This window comes from Heterocephalus glaber, unplaced genomic scaffold (assembly GCF_053883595.1).
Source record: "Heterocephalus glaber isolate CG9 unplaced genomic scaffold, H.glaber_assembly_v1.0 deba00001481, whole genome shotgun sequence".
Classification (NCBI taxonomy): Eukaryota; Metazoa; Chordata; class Mammalia; order Rodentia; family Bathyergidae; genus Heterocephalus; species Heterocephalus glaber.
Genome location: NW_028258317.1, coordinates 62,707,316 through 62,716,195, shown reverse-complemented (window position 1 = coordinate 62,716,195; position 8,880 = coordinate 62,707,316).

Below are 8,880 nucleotides of genomic sequence, written 5' to 3'. Positions count from 1 at the left end.
ATATTTCATTTTCTTGATGCTATTGTGAAAGGCATTTTTTCCCTAATTTGTCTCTTGGTGAGTTTATTATTGGTGTACATGAATGCTATTGATTTTTGAGTGTTGACTTAATATCCTTCTGTGCTGCTGGATTTGATTATTTATTCTAGGAGTCTCTTAGAGTTTTGGGGGTCTTGAAGAGGACCATGTCATATGCAAATAATGAAAATTTAGCTTCTTCTTCCTTTCCTATCCATACCCCTTTGACTTCTTTCTCTTGTCTAATTATTCTGGCTAATGTTTCAAGAACTATACTAAACAATAGTGGTGAATGTAGACATCTTTGTCTTGTTCCTGATTTTGAGGGAAAGCTTTCAGCTTCTCTTCATTTTGTATGACATTAGCCATTGGTTGGTTTGTCATTAGATGGTTTTTATCAGGTTGAGGTAAATACTTTCTATATCTACTTTCTTTGGGCTTTTTTGTAACAGGGATTGAATTTAGGACCTTGTGCTTGCTTGCAGGCAGTGGCAACACTGAGCTAAATCCCTGGGCCTAGGCTTTTTAAATATTATGAATGAATGCTGGATTTTGTCAGATGCTTTTTTCTGCATCTGTTGAGATTATGTGATTTTTGTCTTTGCTTCTGTTTATATGTGTATTACATTTATTGATTTGGATATGTTGAACCCATTCCTGCATCTCTGGAATAAATCCTACTCAGTTATAATGTATGATCTTTTTGATGTCTTGCTACATTCTGTTTGCCAGTATCTTATTGAGGATTTTTGCATCTATGTTCATTAAAGAGATTGGCCCATAATTCTCTGTTTTTGGTTGGGTCCTTTTCCTCCTTTGGAATCAGGGAAATATTTGCTTCCAGAAGTGACTTTGAGAGTAATGCTTTGATTTTGATTTCACTAAAGAGTCTGAGGAGTATTAGTTTTAGATCTTTTCTAAAGTTCTTGAAAAATTCAGTAATGAATCCACTGGGACCTGGGCTTTTCTTAGTAGTGTTTTTTTTATTATTTCTTAAATTTCATTGATACTGGATTATTAAGGATTTTTATATCTGTTTAATTCGGCTGTGGTAGTTCATATGTATCTAGGAGTATATCCATTTCTTCTAAATATTCCATTTTATTTGAGCACAGGTTACTGATATCCTTCAGATTTCAGGAGAATCCATTGTGATTTCACCTTTTTCATTTCTAATTGCACTGATTTGGGTTTTTTCTTTCCTTATTTTGGTAAGATTGGCCAAGGGTATGACTATTTTGTTTATTCTTTTTGTCTTTGTTAATTTCTCATTGCTGAGACAACATTGGCTTCAGTGGAGTTGAAAGTTTTGGGAAGCATTTTGTTGCCTTGTCTTCTCATGTTTCTGTTGGTTTTTGTTAGTTTGTTTTGTTTTATGCTGAAGTTGTTGCTAGCACTGAGATTTTTTTTAGTTGCTTTTCAGTGATATATTTTGGGAATGGGTAATTATAGTCCTTTACATCAGCCCAAGATCTGACCACCTAGTTAATTTAGGAGGAAAGGATGCAGTGTAATTAGCCCAACAACCAAGTTCTCTGAGAATGTTCTCTAATATTGTTAATATCACAACGGACATTGTATGTTGTCTTGCAGAGCAATAGCAACAATTATGCAACCCTGATAATATCAAGTGAATCAGCTACAGAAGTATCATTCTAGTTTCTTTTTTAAAAAAAATTTTATATATTAAGTGGTACATTTTAGGTATACAATACATTTACATTTATCATTGAGTGTTTGTACCTGTACAGGATGCACCTTGGTTCTTATTTTTTCCCCATTACCTGTGCGCCCTTCAGCCCCTCCACCCTTCCCTATTTACATAGACTTTGTTTCCATTTTTTTTTCTTTCTCATAATTTTTCCTTTCCCTTCTTCCCTTTCCCCATCTCCCCCCACCACCCCTACACCTTTTCCTATTTCAAATGATCAATTATTCGTTTTAATCATTTTCATCCTTATTTACACTTTCAGTTTCTCACACTAGAGAAACTATTCGGTATTTACACATGTGTGTCCTATTTATTTCACTTAAGAGTATGGCCTCAATATGCATCCATTTAGCTGTAAATGACTAGCTTCTTGTTCTTTATGTTTGGGAATGGGGAATGCAAAAAGAAAAATTTGAAACCTTAAACTATATGATATGAGAAGGAAGAGAGAGAAGTGATACAAGGGACCTAATTGAGGAGTAGAAGGATATTTATAGAATTAGATAAAGGCAAGAGAAAAAACTGATGAGAAATAAAAGGTAAAAGAAAAAGAGGGAGAAAAAGCAATTATATAGGGCATAAAAATAAGGGATAAAAATTAAAAGGAGTAAAATTGAAAGAAAGAAAAGGAAAAAATAAAGAAGGAAAAAAGTAAGAAAAAGAGGTAAAAACCAAGTTAAAATTCAAAGGAAAATTCCCAAAGCCCCATTAAAGAGGAGGAAAGGAAAGAAGAAAGACAACACCCCCCCCAACCCAATACACACAAAGAAACAAAAAACCTACATGATCAAAACAAACAAATAACAATAATAACAAGAAATAACCAAACCAAAAACCAAACAAACAAAAAAGGAAATTTCTTTGTGTTTTTGAACACTTGGTTTTCTTCTGTGGTCTTTAATTTGGGGGCAATGTCAAAGTCAAGCTGTGTATCTGCTCATGCTGGTACATAGAGAAGGCAGGCAGACCCCAGATCCATGCTGGATGCAGGCACCAGCAGGCAGTAGGATCAGGGCAAAGACACCAATGCCATGACTTTCAAATCCAGAGCAATTTGGGCTGAGCCTGACCTCTGGTTTTGGGAGCAGGATCTATTCCTTTAGTTTAAGCTCCTCAGGGGGTCCTGACTGAGTCTCCTTGAGCAGAGATTTCTCCTATTGGCACTGCAGCATGGGATCCCACTCACAAGAGCATTTGCTCATCTGTGGAGAACTTGGGGCAGGGGTCACTGCAACCAGACTGCACAGGGGAATTGTGCAGACTCATGGACTCTGTGGCATAGCCGTTAAGAGGGAATTGAAGCCGCTGCCCTCCTTTATAGAGCCTACATCAGTGCTCTCAGAGGGTTAGGGATGCATGTCCACACCCTGAGCAGTGCAGCAGGGCCTGTGGACTCCAGCGGGGGACATGAACAATTTGAAGAAACTGCAGAATTCAGAGTGAAGACCCAGCTACATGGTAGTCACTGCTATCTGGCAGGCTTCCTGGCAGAGAGGTTACCTGTGAATCACATATACATTCTCACATGGGAGCATTTAAACTGAACTGTCGCACATATGAGTTTTGGATTTGTTTGTGTTGTATTGTTTTGATTGGCATTATTTGTTAGTTTTTAGGATTTTTTTGTTTATTTGGTTTTTGTTTGTGTTTATTCTATTTGTTTTGTTGTAGTTGGTGTCTAGGTTCTCTCTTCTGATCTCCCTACCTAGTTTTTTCAACTCAAAAATCCCACAGCAATTCTACTCCTTAACTCTTTCAGAATGAATATGAACAGTATATTAATTTCTCCCCACGTTTCCAGTTTGCCACAATCTGCCCTTCTCTCAGTCACTCTTACCCTCTGATTTGTCCACCACCATCCTTTCTGCATGATTCCTTTGGCTCCTCTGTACCTTACCTAGCTCCCCTCCTATCCAATTTTTTCTCCTCTATTGGTATTTAAAAAATTTATTTTACTCTTTTTGGCAGAATTGGGACTTTTATTATCCATTTTCTTGTTCCTCCCTTTATATATTATTTTGTTTAATTCATTTGATTAGGTCCTCTTTCTCTTTATCTTCTCCCTCTCTTCCAATTTGTTTATTATTTTCTCTTTTTTCCCCTCTAGTTTAACCTCTATTCTTTATTTTTTTTTCCTTTTCCATGTTGGCTTTCTCCATTTTATAATACTATTAATTTTCTTTTACTCCTTAATAGGATGTTTTATATCAATTTTATTACCTTCTTTCCATCTTCCATTGCTTAATTTTTTCAAAGGCTATTTGTTTTCTCCACACCCCCATGCCCACACCTTATCTGTACTAGTATAACAACCACTTACTGTTATGAATTTGTACATAGTTAATTTTATCTTACTATGGTTTATCCCTGTTCTATAGTGAATGGAAGTAAAACTGCTCTATTCGATAGATAGTTACTGTATATCAACATCTGGTTTGTTTTAGAGTTTGTACTATAACTATGGATCTTGTTCCTATAGTTAAAGGTGGTTTAGTGTTGTTATAATTTGTCATTTTCCAGTTTGTATTTGATGCTATTGTTGTTGCTGATTTTGCTATTTTAGTCAAGGTGACTTACTTGTTGTCATCAATTGGTTTTCTCTGTATGTCAATATCTAGATTGACTAGGGGTCAAAATAATATTGTAGCCCAAACTGGACCAAAAAGTCTGCAATCCCTCCCACTTTAGTAAATGGAGGTGTTTGGATCCTGGAACAGACATAAAGGCCTACAGTACATCTCTAAAAATTAGTCATTACCTAAAGAGGTCTTGAAACTAGCAATAACATTACCCACCATAAGCAGTTTTCAAGCATCAGCACAGAAAACAAATAAACAAACGAAAAATGAGAAAACAGGAAAGCAAAATGCCCCAAAAGCTCCCAACTTCCCTAAAGTGAATCCAGAGAGCATCAAGGGGAAGAAATAAAAAAACCACACAGCTGAAATATCTGAAATGGCAGCCATCAAGATAACAAAACAGATCAATAAGACACTTGGCAAATTCAAAGTAGAAATAATTGTAGAGATGATTAAAGAGTTAATGACTCTAATAAAACAAATGACTAGTGAGTGTAGAAAAGATACCATAGTAAGTCCCTGACTTATGAACATTCAAGTTGTGAACTTTCACAGATATAAATGGACTTGCATTATGAACATTTGTAGATGGGAACAAATTGCAGAAGTAGCTCATGTGTCTCCTGGACATTGTCACAGTCGTGCTCCTGTGTGCTGACTGTACAGTGTGGTAGTGCACACTAGTGCAGTCTTCAGTCACAGCCCAGGATGTCTAGGAGCAAGAAGAAAAGTAGTGGTGATGTGGAGGGACTGCTAGGACATGCAAAGCAATACACATTGTATATTTGTGTCAAAGGTGCATAAGACTCACTTTGTCAGACTTACAAACTAATCTAACTTACAAATGTTTTCCTGGAATGGAATTTGTCCATAAGCTGGTGACATTGTAATAAAAATATAGAGGAACCAAAGAAAGCCATGCAAATCATGAGTGCCTAACACAGAGAAGATTTGGAGTCCATTAAACAATTTCAAACAGTAATCCAGGAGATTGAAAACTCTGTTGAAAGTATATACTGCAGAATTCATCAATGTGAGGACAGAGTATCAGACCTAGAAGACAGGGCTGTGGCTGGTGATCAACTAATGAGAAATGCCTTAAAAATAGCAGGGGAACATGAAAAATTAATCTAGCACCTGCTAGATGATGCAAAGAAGACTAATATAAAATTAATTTGAATCAATGAAAAATCAGAAGATAGCACAAAGGGCACTAAAACCCTGTTTACAGAAGTAGGAGGAGAAAACTTTCCAAGTATGTAAAAATAATTTAAGATGCAGATAAATGAAGTATGTAGAATCTCAGATAGTCATGATCAGAAAAGAACTACACCAAGATTTATAAGTCAGTATTTCAGATATTCAACACAAAAATATAATCTTAAAGTCTGTTAGAGAAAGAAAATCCAAATCATCTATAAAGCAAAACCTATCAGAATTATAGCAGACTTCTCACATCAAACCTTAAAGTCAAGGAGAGCTTGGAGTAAAATCTTTTGAGGTCTAAAGACAACTTCCAACCCAGATTGATGTATCCTATAAAATTATCTTTCAAAATTGATGGGAAAATAAGATGTCCCATCATAAAGAGCACCTAAAAAAATTCATGACCACCAAATCAGCACTCCAAAAATCTCTCAGGGTTATCCTGGGAAGAGACAACAAAAATAACAATGCCAAAAAGCCCGGTAGAATTAATCCACTGGGCAAGGCATGCAATTATATAGAAGAGAAAGAAAGGGAACCAATAGCAGGAAAAATACACTGATGAGGATGTTGTACCTATCAGTTATAATTGTCCATTGATCAAGAAACAAGATTCAACAATATGCTGCATATAAGAAACACATTTAACCCCAAAAGAAATTCATAGAAAATCAAAGAATGGAAAGCAGTACTTCACACAACAAGAACCTAGAAAAAAGCAGGAGTAGCTATTCTAACTGCAGACAAAGTGGATTTCAAGCCAAGACTGATCAGAAGAGACAAAAAAAGTCACTATATACTGGTTAAGGGAACAATACAACAGGAATAGATAACAATCATAAATATATATGTACCAAATACTGGTGTACCCAGCTTCATAAAACAAACATGAATGGATGTGAAAAATGAGATAAACATCAAATACAATTGTTATGAGGGATGTCAGTACTAGGGTATCACAAATGGACATCAACTACACAAAAAAAAATCCGTAAAGACTTATAGTTGAGCCAAACTTTCAAACATATGGACTATTGATTGGTATTTCATTTAATCTATATAATAGTTTTGGAAGTATGACCATTTTTGCTATATTGGTTCTGCCTATCCAGAAACGGGAAATTTTTACATTTTCTGGTATCCTCTGTTAAAAATAGATCAACTAGACAAAAAGTCAACAAATATATATCAGAGTTGAACCAAACCTTTGAACAAATGCCCTTAATAGATATCTACAGAGTATTCCACTTAACAACAACAGAATACATGTTCTTCTCAGCAGCACATTGGACTTTCTCTAAAATATACCACATACTAGCCTGTAGAGCATGCTTAAGTAAATGCAAAGGAATCAAAATTATCTCATACCAATAGCATTCTTCACAGAACTAGAGAAAACAATCCCAACATTCATATGAAACCAGAAGAGACCTAGAATAGCAAAAGCAATTCTGAGCAAAAAAGGAAAAGCCAGGGGGCATCACATCCCTGGACTTTGAATAATACTATAAAGCTACAGTGATCAAAATAGCATTATTGGAAAAAAAATCAGACTTGTGGATCGGTGGAACAGATTACAGGATGCAAGTCTATGAACATTCAGCTACCTTATCTTTGACAAAGGGGCCAAACACTTTTGCTGAAGGAGAGATAGCCTTTTTAACAAATGGTGTTGGAAAAACTGGCTTTCCATGTGCCAAGGACCTAACCTGGTCCCATACCTCTCACCATGCACTAAACTCAAATTGAAATGGGATCAAAGATCTAAATGTAAAAACAGAAACACTCTGCTGGAATATAGAGCAGTTAAAACTCTTGAAGACAAAGGTGTAGGCAAAGACTTCATGAACAAAACTTGGGTTCCGTAGGAAATATTACAAAGAATCAAAAAACTTTTTCAAACAAAAGGGGAACAAGAGATAGGGGGAGGGGAAAGGAAGGAAGGGAAAAGATATTTAAAGGAAAAGAAGAATTGAGAGGAAAAATGGAAATAGATCTTTTGCAAATGGAAAGGAGAAGAGTGCAAGGGGCGGAGGGTAATGGACAAGAGAAAGAACGAAGATCCGTCCATGGGCACTTCCCATCGTGAACGAAACCGCCATGTACTGCACACATGCACTAATAAGAATGAAAAACGGACTGGAAATCTCTCTCGTGTGTCTGCGCCGTTAGGGAAGTGCTAATTGATTCATCGTATTGCAGATCACAATAGAAAAAGTTTGCTAGATGGTGCTTATTGATCCCAAATAGCTTTTCAATAGCTCCTTGCCATAATGTTCTGTGCCGTGACATTCTATTCATACCAGTGCCTTGCTCATCTAGTCTGCAGGAAAGACAAATAAGAACAGACATATTTGAAGAAAAATACATCCAGATTGCTCAGATCCAGTGACATTGATCCAGTCCCCTTGTCCTAATAAAATGCCTACATATCGGATGTCATATATCATTCTGAATCCCCTTCCCAGTCTCCCATAGGCAACCTCTAGTCCCTTCTAAGAACTTTTACCAGCACACCCTTTCACTGCTCTGCAACTTGAGGTTACAGTTCTTCAACCCACCCTACCTTGCATCTCCAATGCCCCTAAGCTTACTCTATTTTAGAGTCTTTTTACCCATAGCATTTTAAATTTTTTTAAAATACTACATACTTTTTCCTGCATTTCATTCATTCTTCAACAGACTCTGTCTGTTTGTCATATGGCTGACTTGCTCCAGAATTCTCAAATTTTCTTCTTTTACTTCTTATATTCCAAGCAGTGTCTAAATCTTTCTTTCCAGCAGGTTATCTTTTTGGACAGAGGATCTAAATAATTTCTGATTTGTGTGCCCATGGGCATCCCCGAGGAGAACTTCTGAGATTCTAACAAGTTCCTTTTGTGAACATTGCAAATTTTATTTAATTGAAATGTTTGAAAATCTAGTGTACATTTACTTTTTAAAGATTTTTAAAGTAATATAGGCTGAGTGAAATTTAGAAAAGAAGAAAATAAAATCACCCAGACCCCTACTATAAGCCTCTAGTTAATATTTTAAATAGGATTATTTGTTATTTTCCTTTGAACTGATCGCTTAAGTTAAAACCAACCAAATTAATTCATAAAAACAGAGTTCAAATGTTCACATTTTATAAAATCCTCCAAAGCCTACAAGTGAATACAATGAGGAAAAGGATAAAAATAGGATACTGGGAATTAGGAAGAAGAAAGTGTTTCATAAATGAAGGGCACACTTGTGAAGAGTTCTCTGACCTCCAGTCACTATTCAACAAGTCGAGCTTGTTTAATACAGACCTCATAGCTATAATAGGAGCTTTGTGCAGAAATGATCTCAGAGAAAGCTATGGTGCTGAGGAGGAAAAATTTA